The 17,538-nt window shown below is 38.4% G+C and overlaps 1 protein-coding gene across 4 annotated transcripts in view; it reads left to right on the forward strand.

The window, feature by feature from the left end:
* Nucleotides 1–16,765, forward strand: part of LOC139953899 (battenin-like) — a 74,285-nt gene extending 57,520 nt beyond the window's left edge. For 3 of the 4 annotated variants that reach the window (XM_071953501.1, XM_071953499.1, XM_071953502.1), the window contains one exon: nucleotides 15,326–16,765. The gene's annotated coding sequence lies outside the window, so the exon portion shown is untranslated. Of the gene's footprint in view, nucleotides 1–1,077; nucleotides 1,437–15,325 lie in introns of those variants that run through there. The other variant, XM_071953500.1, reaches the window with a different exon arrangement.
* The last annotated feature ends 773 nt before the right edge of the window (nucleotides 16,766–17,538 follow it).

Below are 17,538 nucleotides of genomic sequence, written 5' to 3' on the forward strand. Positions count from 1 at the left end.
CAAGCAGAGCAGCATGGTTAGCGGTTCAGTCGAAATGTCCAGATTTGCGCCGCACTCATGCTCACTTGGTGCAGGGCACCCGTCCTCCCAAAAAAGCCACAACCATCAAGGATGTCGAACGATACATACAAGTCGCATCGGTTGCTAAGGACGGCCTACTGATACACGTAGTTCGCAGAGAAGTGCCACTGTTCCCTACACGATAATGCATCATCGTTCCCCGCCAAGTACTCCATGGCCTCCTTTCTTCGCTCCACATCCAACTCGACCACCCAACACGCCACCAACTCAATTCTGTGACTCGTCGCTACTTCTTTGCTCTCGATTTAGACAAGTCTGTTAACGAAGTTAGTTCCAGCTGTCACCTTTGCGCATCTCTACTCAACACGCCCCAACTGTAACAGTACAATGTATGTGGGAAAATTACTTCTTTAAATGGCTGATAGTTAATGTGCATTGTTATAGGCATAACATGGGAGGGGCAATAATTGTTTGAATGTCCCATCAGGCATTTGGGCTATTTAAGCTTTTGTTTTGGGTTCCGTTAGAGGGAACTTTAAAACCAAAGGAATTTTATATTGTGGTTGAGATTTGCGTTGCGGGTGCTGAGAAGGGTACTGTTTGGGTACTGTTTGGGTGTGAACACCAGCGGACAGCTAGGCCAGCGTTGAGGTTGTGTCGTGTCAACCCGTCTAGCACGGGTAGGGGTCCGGCGGGTGTTTTAAGGCCCATCAGCAACGCAAATCCTCCCGGGAATCTCGGACCCAAGGATAAGCGGTGTTGAAGCCAAAGGCATTGTGAGTAACTTTAAACTAATTTTACTGGGATTTAGTCAAGCCATGGGTTATTCACTAAATGTCCCTTGTTCTAAAATGCATGCAGCCATTGACTATTGTTTGCCTAAAGAGTTGATTATTGTTTGCCTAAAAGATTCATCGATAAACTTTTGTTGTAAAAGCATGTTGTTGTTTACTTGATTTTTGGGTATGGGCCATTGTGAAATTTGTGAAGGCGTAACTTTACCGAGTTTAAATAGAATTGTTTGTAGTAAAGGGCTTCCTAATGTAACATTTACAGGAGTTCCCGTGATGCTAAACCAAACTTGGTCTAAACGGTCCTCTGGGGCGTGATCAACCTTCAGCGGGACGACTCACGCGGGGCTACCGATGGTGACATAGGGGACGGGGTCCACTCCTCTGAACTGAACCTATTCTCAAGACTCAAGCAGCCATACTACAAAGTCTATGTCACCTTTCTGCTGTTTGTTTATTCATTTAGGGAACTTTCATTGTGTAAAAGTCTGAGTGTAAACTTATTTACTTATGCATGAAATTCATATTGTACGGATTGCTCTAAGCTGTGGAGAATGTAAAGGTGCAAAACTGGAAGATCGTAAAAGCTAAATTATTGTGGGGTACTTCTATTAAATTGTAGTTTCTTTATTATTTCTAATCTGGTGTTACTGTGTTCCATTCTTTTGTATGGGTTTTATGTCTGTTATTGGTCTGAGCAGAAAGGCACAAGTGCCATTTTGTGATTGCTCACTAATGAGATCTCCCGATTTGACTGTTTAACTGCTACGCGGTCTTTACTTACTCGTACATTTCGTTCGATAGATGGCTCTCCTCTTTTGAACAATGGACAAATGGTAAATAGAAGGAGTCACGCCAGTTCAGTCTAGCGCCCTCTTGAGGTCACTCTTAGTTCACTTCATGTTATGACTTGTCTGTATTAGTTACCGATTATTCCTGACCTGTTGGCAGAATTAAAAGCCGTAGTTTCTTATGAAAACGAGTTCTATTTTGATCGTGTATGTTTAGACATCCAACTACTACTCCTATAGTGGCGTCGGGAAATAGGTCCCTCTTCTGGTCACTCAAAGTCCCTCAGGGGAATAGACGTACACTAGTCACCTCATTGCCAGTCAATATGTGTATACTAGTTGCCCAAATCATAAACCCCAAAATCTCAAAATAACATTTCATTTACCGAATTCAAAAATAATATTTTGTTTGACAAAATTATACTTGAGGGAATTTTCTTTTATCATTGTTTTACCATTTGTAAAAAATTCTTATTTACCTGTACTTTTTACTTTTTTCTTCTTCATAAAATATTCACACAAAAGCACCGTCAATAACATAATGCTGTATTCATATGTTTTGACAACATCAATCTTTTTTCAATTACCTGAAAACTCCTAACAAAATAAATGAGGGGAAGGAAACAAAACAGAGCATTAGAATGTTGCGATCATATAAAAATACTTGACTCGACAACATCAATCTTTTTTTAATTACCTGAAAACTCCTAACAAAATAAATGCGGGGAAGGAAACAAAACAGAGCATTAGAACGTTGCGATCATATAAAAATACTGGACTCGACAAGCGAGGTGTACCGACTGACAAACCCACGATGACAAACATGTACTTTGATGTCTGGCTCCCAACCCCTCCTAAGCTCACTGCGAGACCCGCAAGCTGGGATGTCATAGCGCTCGGGATTACACCTCCATCCCCCATGAGACACGGCATGGGCGGTAGGTGATATGCACCGAGGCTTACATTCCGACTTCTCCATGCCGTGGGCCATAGAACAAGCTTCCGTATACACAGACTCTGAATACTAATCTTAGTTCAATTTATGACCATTACGTGTATATAAGATTTGTATCCATAATCTGAATTGTAGGGTTTTTTTTCATATACTTATGAATAATTGTAAACAAAAATATTTAAATTTGGTTCAGCGAATTAGCTTTTCTACGGCTGGAAGTAAAACTAACTGGGAAGATCACGTGACTATTAAAACCACTTTGTGGCTCTATCTATCACGCAACTATGTTTTTTTTTAATAATGCTTAAAAACTGCTAAATGTTATGATTTTTTTAGGGACTGCTCTTCTCCATTCCTGGAAGACCTTTGAAGTCACATCTTAGTCCATTTTGTAGCCCAATTCAGCTGGTGTGTCCCTTTAAAGGAACACGTTGCCTTGGATCGGTCGAGTTGGTTTTTGAAAAGCGTTTGTAACCGTTTTTTATAAAATGCATATGGGTAGAAAGATGTTGTAAAAGTAGAATACAATGATCCACACAAACATGCCTCGAAATTGCGTGGTTTTCCTTTTACCTTGTCGACTAACACGTCGGCCATTTATGGGGGTCAAAATTTTGACTCCCATAAATGGCCGACCATGTTAGTTCGCACAGTAGAAGGAAAACCACGCAATTTCGCGGCAAACTTGTGTGGATCATTGTATTCTACTTTTAAAACATCTTTCCAACCATATGCATTTTATAAAAAACGGTTACAAACGCTTTTGTTTTGACCAACTCGTCCGATCCAAGGCAACGTGTTCCTTTAAGGAGGTCACTGTTTTATAGCAGTCAACAATATCCTTTAGTTTCCCAACTAGTGAACATGTTGGGGTTGTATCAGATGGCAAGACACTCAACTAAAGGGAAGACTTGTATAGAACACCAATACCTCCACCTCTTCTTCCAGTACCTCTCAGGACATGAAATCATATCCAGCAGGATCTCACCTATTATCATATGATCATCACTTTTTAACCAAGTTTCGGTTAAGACAAGAATATTGACGTCTTCTCAAGGGTGTAATCATATGCTACCGTTTGTTGTCTTGTTGCATATAGACCTGGCGTTCCAAATGTGAATGTTTAACTTGTTTGGGTCGTGTGAGGTTGAATTTGGCGTAGAGCAGACAAGTTAAACAAGCAAGGTTGTGAAACTTGTGATGTACATGTAGTCCAATTGGCAACACATACATGTACTTCAATGGGTCTTGCAGATCCTTTGAAACCACTAGTACAGTACCGATTGAAAATAACTAGACGCTGTGCGATAAATTTAGCGCGATAGAAATGCCTTGGCGCGATAGACTGTTGCGCCGCCTAACGCGTGGGTCTTATCGCGCCAGACAACAAAATGCGTAAACAGCCGTCGGCAATTAGTCGCGCGTAGGCGGTACTCTTTCGCGACAATCTCCACGCGACAATCTCCACGCGAAAAATGCTGGACCATTCTCCTTGTATGGTTGCGTGAATGCTTGAGATGTGATTCATTGTTGTTACCAGCTGAAAGCAACCACAGTTTACAGCCTATTACAGCTTTATTTGGAAGGAAAAAGCCGGTTTGATTTAAAGAACTATTTACTGAAAAGAAGTTTGAAACTCCTGCGGCATCACAAAGGAATTGTTGCGTATAGACAACCCATTCCAAATGAACCAATGCACGAAAGTTCTATACAGTCACTTTTGTATAAACCTACCGCCTAAAACTAACCCAATAGGCAACGACTACGTCTTTATTTGGAAGGAGACAGCCCGTTTTATTGGACGAGCTAGTTTCAGAAACAAGTATAAAAAGCTAGCGGCATCACATAGGAAGTGTTGGTGTCCTCTTTTGCCACTGTCCCCAGTGGATTAAATTCCCATCAATGGGAAAGTCGGATCCCCCAAAAACCACACTTTTTAAGCAAAGCTTCTTAAATGTTTTACCAGCGGCATCTCAAAGGAACCGTTGAACAATGGAGCTGTCACTCATCTTACTGAAGGGTGTGCATTTTTTTGGTCGGGATAAATTTTTAGTGGGGGGTTCGGCCCTGTGAGTTTTTTCAATTATGTGCTATAAAAAGGAAACATAAACTTGCTTTAACATAGTTCTTCAAAAATAGGATGTCGTCTTACAGAAATAATTTATGATTACAAAGTCGACAGCCTGAGAGAAGGATATCGCCTCCTTGATACGTTTTATTTTCTTGCTCTGATGCTGCAAAACGTATACGTAAGATGACAACATCATGAGATCAATTATGTCGGGATAAAAAACTCCTTGAAGTAGAATGTCATTTTCCAGATGCTGTTCAAATTAAATTCATGTTTAGTAAGATTGGACTCATATAATCTAGTCAAGGTAGTCGAACCAATACAAAACTTTTATAACATCAAAATAATCAAAAGAAACACGTATTTATGTTGAAGGAATCTGCTGTTTTATGTGAAGGCTTATAAAGTAAAAAAACTCCAAACCACAGCGGCACCACAGAGGAATCGTACCCCCCCCCCCTGCCGTTTGAACGCGGTTAACATCACAAGTGTCAATCATGGTAGGGAAATTTAGCGGGGACTTTTATTGGCGGGGACATTTTTAAGAGGTTCAAATATACTTGTGGGGTTAATTTGGGGGAAAACAGACAAGGTAACCGAGAATGGTTTCCTTAAAGGCCCTATCAAATATTAACAATAATCTCAGGCAGCATTTAAAAGAAAAATGGTTATTATGTTGTTCGAAACGTCCAGACTATTTATCTCTCAACGTTTCTTATTATTTGTGGACTGTAAATTATTGTTTCTATTTTTCACTGGCCCTACTTGGAGACTATATTTTAACTTATAAAGTTAATATTCTTTAGATAGAGTATCATTTAAGGTTAGTTTATCAACTACATGTAGGCCTATATACTATATACACAACCAATGTTTCATGAGGAACATCCACTGTTTGGCGGCAAATGAATACAAATTTTTCTCATGTAAAGCTGGTTGGACTTTGCTTAGCACAGACACTCGGACTAAACAAACATCACGTGAAGCTGTCATTTCTCCTAGTTAAGGATACAAAAGCTCGGAGGAACAACAAAAAAAATACACCACAAAGTCAGCTTTTACTTTTTGGCATGGATAATTTGGGGTAATTCTCAAAAACTGATTGTCGGAATAATTTATTCTTTACGAAATAAGTTTTATGGGTTTGTTTCAGTTAGAAAGTTAAGTTTAAAGCTGCTAAGACGAAACAAATTTCGTCACATTTTGAAGTCTGCACTATTCTTGTAAAAAATCAAGTTAGTTAATCAACAACAATGTAGTAATACAACCACAGGCATCACATTATCACAATGTTAGCGGCAACGCTCCATAGCAACACTGTTGCTAGGAAGCGCGAGGATCTTTCCATTACCGATGCACGTGTCTCCAGTCGGATTACATAATATTTTATGGAAGGTCCGACACTATAAAACCATTCTATTATTATTATTTTTTTAAGCACAGCCTAATATTAATTGTATCAGCTGCACAATTATAGCAACTTTGGATGTGTAATGTATTCTGTCCATTCATGGGAAAAATCAGGCCTTTGAGTTTGACTTGTAATAAACGCAACGACACACAGTGCATGCTGATGATACATGACCCGGTCCAGTTTCATAGTTTCATGTCTCTGTTACCTTAGGCAAAAAAAACTGCGCTTACGGTGCTTACGTCTATGTTTTGCGTGTTGTGTAATCCGCGTTAAAATGGACAACCCTTCCTGAAAAACTGGGGGGAAATCCGAAATTCTGATTTTCATAAAGCTGAACTTGAATCTGCTATGAAATGAACTCATCAGGCCTGTAAGTATAAAAACTGACCGCCAAGCATGCACAGACAAATCTGGCTTAAAAGAAACTTATAATCAGCCAAAGTTCCGTAAAGGTTGTATTTTTGCAACTGGTTGCCTACTAAGCTTAGTATAGACATTTGCTAAGCAATATTTTTCTGTTTAACAACATTATGGAATTGGGCCCTGCCATAATTTAAGCATGTTAGCACGTCTATCATGTCGCCTGCTATAAGCACAGAAAGGTATTACATAAACAGGTAACCAGCCAAACTTTTACATCATAAAGTTTAAATTGTTGTGACTGGTGCCCACTAAATTCTTGCTCAGCAAAGAATGTGTCAAGCATTAGTTTCTTGATGAAAAATGTACTCGCTGGCGTTTTGATTCAACACTAGCTGGCAGATTCAAATACGCCGTCATTATTTACTGCACAGACCTTTACTGCACAGACTGCATACATACAATGTGCACACGTATTATCCACACACAACTAGATTTCGTTATCGATTTTTTTAGATGAAAATAACCCTATACATTGTGTGTAGGAAAACATCCATTTTGTTACGTTAGATCAGTTTTCACTACAGCATACATTGTACATAGGCGCTACGTACGTGTGGTTGTACGTGCACACTGTTGTACAATCTAGACGTACATGTAGATTCTCAAAACACAATCTCGTATGAGTGGAAATCAGACTTTGAGAGCTGGGTCATTCTTATGCGTGAGGGACGGACATCAATGGACAACCACTTCCATTCTATACATTTTCAAATATTTTATTGAAATTTGAAGTAACTATTTTCATATAAATTATTAACATTGAACAGCAACGGTTTGCATGAATTGTCAAAAATTTCAACTTGTTAATACACTCTGGAAAAGGAAGCAAACTCGTCAAAAGTATGTGGTAAGGGGTTTGTTTGAGACGTATAGGTGAGGGACCCTCACTTTACGTCCCATCCGAGTAAGAAAATAAAATCGTCCTTAATCATGTTCAACATTTTATATACATAATAGGATGTTTGTATTACCATTTCACGTTCAAAACTTATAGGTATTTTATGTTTCTGTTGCCAATCCCTCGCGCTTTCATGACGTGCATTCAATTTCAGCGATGTGTGGCTAATGGCTCGGTATGGTTTGGTTTTTAAATGTTTTAAATGTGCAACTATAATCCAATAATGGAAGCTAGTCTCCCCCCCCCCCCCCCCCCCCCCCCCCCCCCCCGCTAAGCCTTGTGTTGGGGTTGGGTGCAGTGGGGTGGGGTAACCCCTTAATCCCTTTAAACAAAAATATGTATAAAAAATCACCCAAAACCAAATAAGGAAACAGTAAAAAACACCCAAGTAAATTCCCCCCCCCCAAAAAAAAAAAAATGTTGCTGTATAATTTGTATCACCTTTAAAGAAACTTTTCTTAAAAGCCAGTACATTTGTATTTTTGGGCATGAAATACTTGAATGTCGATTATTAATTTTAATCCGGGCACAATGTTGAAACTCAGTTTGGTGCTCTATGACAACACTGTTGCTAGGAAGCGCTCGACATACGGTCGCTAGAGTATAAATTGACAACGATCTTTGGATAGTGTTCTAGTCCTTCATTAACCAAAGACATAAGCGCAAAATAATTCCTTTGTGATACGTACATTTTTATCAATAAACGGCGATGGTTATTAAAAAACATCTTTAAAACCGACTCAAAAACAAATTGTTAATATGATTGTCACGTGTATTAATCTGCCGTACCGAACAGGAAGGGTTGGGTACGACCAGTAATCCGTTTGCCTTCACCTAAATAAAAATGAGGTCAACGTATATCCATACCTTAAAATTGTTTACGTTGCCGGGGGGGGGGGGGGGGGGGGGGGGGGGGCGGGCGTGTGATGAAACAAAATTGAATTAAATTATGGATTATTGTAAACTAAAAATGTTGTATGTTCGCCACCGGGCGAACACAACTACAATTTGTGTGGATTTCGATTGTTTTTTTGTTTTGTTTTTTTCCAAGAAAAAAAACACGCGATCCGCAATAAAATTAACCAACTAATAAAAATGTCCTGATGCTTGAAAAACGTCACCGCAAAGTCACTTACAGTTGCCCATTTAAATATGTATACGCTTGCCTGTGCCGAACTAAATGTTAATATTTTAACAGTTTAATAGTTGGGTAATAACTTGTGATGGCGTTCCGCTTTTTTTGGCATTAATATTATTACTCAAAAATAACAAGTTGGACACAAATCAGATTTTTGGGAGAAAAAATCAATTATGTCGAATAAATCTGTTATAAATATATAACTGCCCGTGATTATTAGAACACAAGTAACTTTTTATAGGCGTTACTTTGAAGAAAACAAAATGAATTTGTCAAGTGTTAATGTGTTTATCTATGGTACCAAAGAGGGAGAGTTAGTATGATCGCCAGAGTAATTTCAGAAGCAAATTGGCAACGATCTTTGGATAGTTTTAGTCTATGATTTCAGTAACAAAAGACAAACAACATTTCAAGCGTCAAATAATTTCCTTTGTGAAAAGTACACTTTGTTATGCTCAAAATAAACATCGATTGATAATTAAAAACAGGTACTTTTAAAACCGTCTCTTAAACAAATTGTTAATATTGATAATATTGATAATATTGATAACATTGATAATAATTATTGTATTAATATTGTATTAGTCTACCGTACTAATCTACCGTACCGAAGGGGAAGGGTTGGGTACCATCACTAAAGTAGTTTTATCATCAACAAACGTAGTCTAAGTCATTACTGGAGGCGATACCTATACACAAATCAAGACTGGTCGTATTTTCCAATTGGCTGTTAAATTCCCAATGTCATTTCAACTGGCATTTGGCCAGGGAACCACCGAACCCAAAGAAAACCACAGAGACACCGCGCAACCCAGCGGCTTGTCTTTTGAGGGAAACAAAATGTATAACAAACTGGGGGGGGGGGGGGTTAAGATAAGACATGATTGGATCTCGATAAGAGTGTCAATCATACTCACAGAAAACACGGACGCAAACTTCTTAACGGTTGAACCGTGGCTGAAATTGCCCAGGCGTAATCACACCTCAATCGAATGAATTCCGATCACATACACAACTAGTTGCCGACACCGACTGGCATTTAATTTACAACAAATAATACTACGGAGTATATGTTTTTTTTTATATAAGGACAATCCCAATCCATTTCAAAAGAATAATATATAAGCACACAAAATAAAAAAAATTGACGCCGGTGAATCATCAAAGCACCGGTGAATCACACATCATCAAAGCACCATACATTCTCGGGTAATCACGAAAAATGTCGCGTGGCGCTCCACGCGTGGGCCACGCCGTTGGTGGTCTTGGACCAAAGAAAATGGGGACCCAGACTTCTAAAAGGTTTAAGAACCTGGACTTTAACCAATCACAACTCAAGCAAAATAATGCAAACTTCCAATCACAGACACAAGTTGCCGAAACCTAATCACAGACACAAGATGTCGACACCTAATCACAGACACAAGATGCCGACACTAACTACAGACACAAGATGCCGACAGCGCCTGGCGTTTAATTTCACAACAATGAAAATACACATTGAGTCTATTTTTTTTTCACAATCAGACCGCCAAATTCATTTTAAAAGACCATTATTTAAACACCCAAAATAATCAACTACACATGTATAGCGCCGGTGAATTACACAACATCAAAGCATCCTTCAATCTCAGTAATAACGGTGAATTACACAACATCAAAGCAACCTTCATTATGGGGATAATCATGGGAATTGAGCGACATCAAAGCACTATTCATTCTCTAGTAATCACGCAAAATGTCGCGTGGGTTTTGCAAGTTTAGCGCGTGCCACTCCACGCGTGAGTCACGCGTTAATATACCGACGGCTATTTGACTTTTTTTCAAGACATGTTATCGCGCCGACCTCCACGCTCGTTTGCGCGCTAAATTTATCGCACGGCGTCTAGTTATTTTCAATTGGTACTGTACTACGTTTTCTAATGCGTTAACGTTGGTATCTTGTTCTGTTCTTAGCCAGAGTGCTAGCTAGGTTGTAATTGTGCTTTGAACAGGAGTTGCTTAGCAGGTTAAGATTTGCCAGTCTGTCACATGTAAATACATTGAAAGGACAATCATCAGCATTGTCATCCTTTGAGTTTAGGTTAAACAAGTTAACTTTAGAGTAGCTACATGTACATGTAATCACCGTCTTACCATGATGAATAGTGTTGATAGTGGTCCACTGATGCGTTGGTATCAACTGGTGCGTTGGTTCCGTAGAGCTATATATATTGACTAGAGCGCTAACACCCTGTTATACACGCGCTATGGTTTTGAAGTCGTGTGGGCGCATCCATGTTTATGTACAAACCAATACAAAAGCTTGAAATTTTTGTACGGCAATTGTACGGCTATTTGCATGATAGTGCGTTTGTTCTTTTATATGTGTCATCGAACCAAAAAGTACAGCAAATGTGAACGCACCATCTGCTGATGAGCGAACAAACTGCGAGCGTCATGTGCGTCATGTTTAAAAGGCGCGTATACAGGCTTTTTAGTACATCATTCAAGTCAAACTTTGCAAATCTGACGGTACCCTAATGACCTTGGTACTCTTCAGAAGTCAGGTTTAAGAAGTTCAGCAATTTAGCAAAAAAATATTGGAGACATCGGTTATTTCTTAAAAGATCCAGCGAGAGCATCACTACACATGCCAAGATCAAAGTGTCACCTTTACAAAAATGTGATGTTTAACAATCAATAGGCTACATGTACATCTAAGAAGCTAAGGAACTTGTGGCAAATAGAAAAAGAAAGATTTTCTTTATTTTTTATATACAAACCTTGTAATAATAGAATTTAATTTGTGGTAACCCCATGTGTGTATCTACTTGCCAGGTAGAGTTTGTTCTTAGAGAACTGTCTTTCTTTATATTCTACTACCGCGGAGTAGATTTATCGGATGTTCGGGAGACTTCTCAGTTCTGAAAAGAACTGTCCTGCTTCTTAAATACTACTGGGGTACTAAGGTATAGAAAATTGGCTGGGCCTACTACTTTAGCTTATAGGATCATAATTAACTGCACTATTGCAGAGTCAGTTCTTGAATTGGTCTCTGTAATACTGCACAATTAAGGTGTAGCATTGTGACACTTGATGATGTCATTAGAACATTAGACCTCAAATTCTGGTTTCCGGCTTGACTACATGAACAGTTTCAACCTGATCATGCATTTTTCCCTGAAACTATCAATCTTTGAAAAGTGTACATGTACCTTTAAAGGATTCGGGTACCTTTTCAAAATGTCCACAGATTGACATTAAACTTACAGGGTTTGAAGATAGTGGAAAGCCTCCCTTCAAATATCACTGGTTGTGTAGTTTTGAGAAATGAGTAAAACAAAACACAGAATAATTTTCGTCTCAGGAAGACGAAAATTATTTTAGCATGTAAAATCCCATTAGATGTTTTCTTTTAGAATCATGTTCAAATGTGAAGTTTGACCCTCTGCAATTTGGTTTTGTTAATGGGAGGGGGACAGCCATGGCCGCAGCCACAGTCAATAACGCCATGAATTACTGTATTCTGTTGCTCTCTCAATGGAGAGGTGGCATTTGATGCAATCCCCCATGATGTAATTTTCCTTGTTAATATTTTTGTTAATATACCTTATACTGTATATTTGATGTAGTATACATCTTTTTATCTTATCCATTTTTGGAGGTTTTGAGGAAAATAAATAAATAAATACTGCACCTTTAAGGTGATGTCAGGGGACACTTGATAATGTTTTTGGAAGACAGCCTAACATTTTAGATGTTACACTTACTGGCTTGACTAAATACAAATTTTGTTAGTTCACATATTCTTTCTTGAAAGTGCACCTTCAAGGTGACAAAGTGACACTTGATTACATGATAATAAATAATAATAATAATAATATTTAAAATTTATATTGCGCCCCTTACATGCAAAATGATCAAAGGCGCAGAACACTAAAAAGTACAGAGTGGAAGAAAAAGACAAAGAAAAAAGACTGGTCACCAGGCCAGTGCCCAAACAGAAGTATGGGGATACATCTGTCCCGCCAACAGAGAACTACTTTTTACATAGGCCTATCTCTGCTGGCATCGGTAATGTTTTTTTCTTCAGGAGACAGACGCCTCTAACCCCATCTATGCTAAAATTCCAAACTAACTGGCAAGGTGACTATAGAAGAATCAAGATTGGTTTATGTAGCTGAAATATGAATTAAGTCCCATTTTGAAAAGTTCTTATAAAATGATGTTGTAAATTTAAATCTGAAGTACAAAAGGTTGGATTTTTTTAATGACAATAAACAAAAGGTAAACTTTCACCTGTCATTAAAACCAGAAGTAAAGGTCATAAATTTTTTTTTTTTTTAAATGTTGCCCTGGTCTGAACATGTTTGGTAAATGTCAATTCTTACTTTGTGTATGTATCCTAACATAATATATAAACAAAATTAAAAATCTGGACTCGCCATTGATGTGTTTTCCGATTCCCAATAAAAGGCTTCAGGGCCAAAGACTTTTATTATTTGAGAGTAAACTTACCCCTTTCTCACAAACTTGGTTACAACTAAACTTCACAGTGAGCCGTTTCACAATGTGTTATACTATCAACAAGTTCCCATTGCTCACTACCAAGTAAGTTTTTATGCCAACAATTATTTTTTATTCATAAATACCTCAGACAGTTTCCCTATTCCTATTGGTGGAGAACTCGTCACGTGGGTGTGTATAAACCTTTGTTTATGACCGGTAAAAAATGTTAATTCATGGGATTGACACGCTACCTTGCACCTGTTCTTATTATATATGTATATATATTTATTGACCAAGCCAACAGCAGACGAGCCGCCAATTACAGGAAAGGATAAAAAACAATTAGAAATATTCATATAGTCTATATAAAAACAATCTGATATGGACAAAGTTAACAATTAAAATAGAATCATTTTGGGAAAGAAAATTAAAGCATATTTAAGGCGGGGCCAGATGCGACGGCGCGAGCAGGCACCCACTAGAAATTGACGTACACTGTGCGTGTATACAGCGTATACAAAGACACGGCGCAGTCAGGGTTCCAACCAACAATAAGGGGGTCATTCAAAAAATAGGCCGGACAATTAAAAACTTTCAGCTACGCTCTGGAATAACTCTGGAACAAAAAATGCTAGGGAGATGCAGTTTGTACCTTAGTCATGCTGGCATGATCCTGCGTCCATTTATTAAAGATTTAGGGCGACTTGCACACTTCTTGATAGAAACAAGCTCAAGTAGGCGGGGTTGCTCAGAAACGATTTCAACAACCTCCACTATGGGAGTTTTGTGCACAGAGCTGTCGGAGAGAAAAACAAAATGTACATTTGTACAACGGGTAATTTCGATCCCAGTATCATGCTTAATCTTCAAAATTTTACCACCACAGGATTGCCATGTTCAAGGGCTTTCCTCTCGTACAAAACTTAATGCTCTGACGATTTTTAAGGCTGGGCCAGATGCGACGGCGCGAGCAGGCACCCATTAGAAATTGACGTACACAGTGCGTGTATACAGCATATACAAAGAAACGGTGCAGTCAGGGTTCCAACCAACAATAAGGGGGTCATTCAAAAAATAGGCCGGACAATTCAAAACTTTCAGCTACGCTCTGGAATAACTCTGGAACAAAAAATGCCAGGGAGATGCAGTTTGTACCTTAGTCATGCTGGCATATTTCTGCGTCCATTTTTTCAAGGTTTAGGGCGACTTGCACACTTCTTGATAGAAAAAAGCTCAAGTAGGCGGGGTTGCTCAGAAACGTTTTCAACAGCCTCCTCTATGGGAGTTTTGTGCACAGAGCTGTCGGAGAGAAAAACAAAATGAACAACGGGTAATTTCGATGCCAGTATCCTGCTCAATCTTCAAAATTTTACCACCACAGGATTGCCATGTTCAAGGGCTTTCCTCTCGTACAAAACTTAATGCTCTGACGATTTTTAAGGCTGGGCCAGATGCGACGGCGCGAGCAGGCACCCATTAGAAATTGACCTACACTGTGCGTGTATACAGCGTATACAAAGACACGGCGCAGTCAGGGTTTTAACCAACAACAAAAGGGTCATTCAAAAAATAGGCCGGACAATTAAAAACTTTCAGCTACGCTCTGGAATAACTCTGGAACAAAAAATGCTAGGGAGATGCAGTTTGTTCCTTAGTCATGCTGGCATGAAGATTAAATAAAATAAAATAGGGAACAGAAAAAGACCGCCATGAACGACTGTGAAATATTAAAAATATATTTTAAAACCAACAGCCTACAATAAATTATAAAATAGAAAAAACAATAAAAGACAAAGGAAATAAATTTAAAAACAAATAAAAATATAAACAAAAATATAAATTATAAGACAGTTTCTTCATTGCTATTGGTCGAGAGAAACGGCTGAAAAAGTTGTGCCACATCACGCGCGATGCGCACAGCATTCCCTTATAAGGAGTTGTTTACCCGAGGGCGGCAGAGGGCTTTACCATTTCATAGCTGGAGGGGTGTTGTGTTGAAAGAAATCATTTAACAGTTATAATTTTTGCATTTATTTTATTTTTGATGTTTTTGACCGAAAAGGTATTTATGAATGGGAATCAAAGTGTGTTGAATCGGTTTTCAACTAGTGGTTTAAACCCGCCGAGGCCTGGTTCTTGATAATTTACCTTGACTTCATCTCGGTAAAATTATCAAGAACCAGGCCTCATTGGGATTAAACCACTAGTTGAAAACCTCTTCACCACACATTGATTCCCTTAGTAATTACCAATAGTAACAGTGTGTATTAAGCTAATTTTGAAGATAGAATAACAACAAACTTGACAGCAACTTGTCTTGTGTGTCTTGCAGGATGATAGCAAAGATATAACTACAGTAAAGCTTCTTGGCATCAAATGGCACTTTATGGGCTTGAGTCTCTTCAGCAGCCATTGCATGAGGCCCTGCTAGGCCGCCTTCCTGCACATCTTCCCCCACATCACAGCATGTCATATTCTCAACTATTCCTGCATTAAGTAAAATAAAGAATTTGGGGTTAAATAAAGTCAATTTTCTTTGTTCTACCCAGTACAAAACATGATGAATACTGATCCAATTCATCCATCATCATTCACCATTGTGCCATTTTGGGAGTCAATGTGAAACCATGGATTCCTCCATGATTGTGCAATGTAGTGAACATTTTACATGCTGACTATAAAATTCTGATGCAATTTTACTTCCAAACAGTGAATGTGGCAAACCATAATAATAATAGTATAACAAACTTATTTATAAAACACTTTTATACTAAGCGCTTAAAGCAACAGTAGCCACGTAACATTAATGCAATGGGTAAAAACTTTTTCTTTCTTTTTTAAATGTTATGAGACTTATTTTGATGTAGAGAATCAGAAGTTTTAAAGCTAAAAAGAGTGCTCCTTTAATTTAGTTGCTGGAGTTTATTCACAAATACACCTGATTAGAAGCGGTGTATTTGAATATCCTGACAACTTGAATAAACTAAATAAAACTAGACGCTTTGGGGGAACTCACTTAAGAAAAATTACATTACTCTATATAAGGCCTGCGCTAATAATAAGAAAAACTTTTGATTTTAGTTTGACACTGCTGTGTACTACTTGGTAGTTGCACAAGGTGGAGACAAATGTTGTGCTCTTTTCAAAAATTAAAATGGCTCAAAAGCAGGCCACTAGCTGTGTTGACACAGCTAAAAGTTAGAACATCAAGTTCAGGAGTATACATGTAACACGAAAGGATGTGATGGGAGAACACATAAATGATGTTCCCAGTGGCTGCTGGGCTGTTGTCTGTGTAAACTACACTTGGTGACTAACCACACTACCAAGGATTATGCAGTAACATTTTTATTGCACAGGATTCCTAGACAATTTAGAAACTTTATCGGGAAGGGTGTGCCAAAAGAGCCTAAGAGCACTGGACAGTATTGGTTCTTACTCAAAATATATATAAGCAAAAAACTTACATGTACTTGGTAACAAGCAAAGGGGAGCTGCTGATCGTAAAATACATTGGGATAACCCACTCCCTATGGAGAAATGGGGTTTTTGAGAAAGGGGTCATTTCTCTCTAAAATAATTGAATCTGAAAAATACTTCCGGCCTGAAGCCTTTTTCATGCATCTGAAAGCACAAACAATTGTGCCACAAGGTTTTTTCTTTTTCTAGTTTAAAGCTGTAAATTTGAAAGATAACCAAATGTAAAAAAAAAAATGCAGTTAAATGTGAACCTGACCTGTAAGAGGATAGTAAAAGCAATTGCTAGTTTTTATTTATACGGCCCATTGCTGTCAGTGAAATAATGGTGGTCCACAAACTAGAAATGGGGGTATTACCTTTAAAAACAAATTTAAAAAACAGGTATGTAATTTATTTTATCTCTACCTCACTCCCCCCCCCCCCCTCCATCTCTCCTTATTTTTCTGAATGGAAGGGCGGTGTACACCCCCACTACCCCCTGGATCCCCCTGATTCCTGTTTGATTTTGAAACCATATCAGATCCATGTAAACACTAATGTTGTTTCAAGGGTCTATGTCTTTTTTTCTAACACAAAATACAAGGTCCACAGATTTACATCAAACCTAAAACAATGTCAAGACAAATATTTTCGTCTCAGTTTTAGCATGTAAAAATGTATAAACCAGTCTTCAAGTACACGCTAATCCTCCAATCAGATTCACAGAATGGAGTGGTTATAAAAACCTATATTGCACGGCTAATATCACTACCGGCGTCAAGTTTGCTTGAAGATAAATACGTTATCACACGCGCGCTCGTGGAAATACGGAAAATATAGCGCGTCTGCGTTCGGCCTCGTTGGATATGGGACGCAGAAGCACTAGAAGCGCTATATTTTTCCGTATTCCACTCGCGCTTGTGTGATAACTTATAACATCATAACTGGTTAATACATGTTTACATGCTAAAATAGTTTTCACCTCACTGAGACAAAAATTATTTTGCGACTTGTTTTACTCATTTCTCAAAAGCTACAGCACCTCACCCAGTAGTAATATTTGAAGGGAAGCTTTCTACTATCATT

The sequence above is a fragment of the Asterias amurensis genome, chromosome 22 (assembly GCF_032118995.1).
Source record: "Asterias amurensis chromosome 22, ASM3211899v1".
Taxonomy (NCBI): Eukaryota; Metazoa; Echinodermata; class Asteroidea; order Forcipulatida; family Asteriidae; genus Asterias; species Asterias amurensis.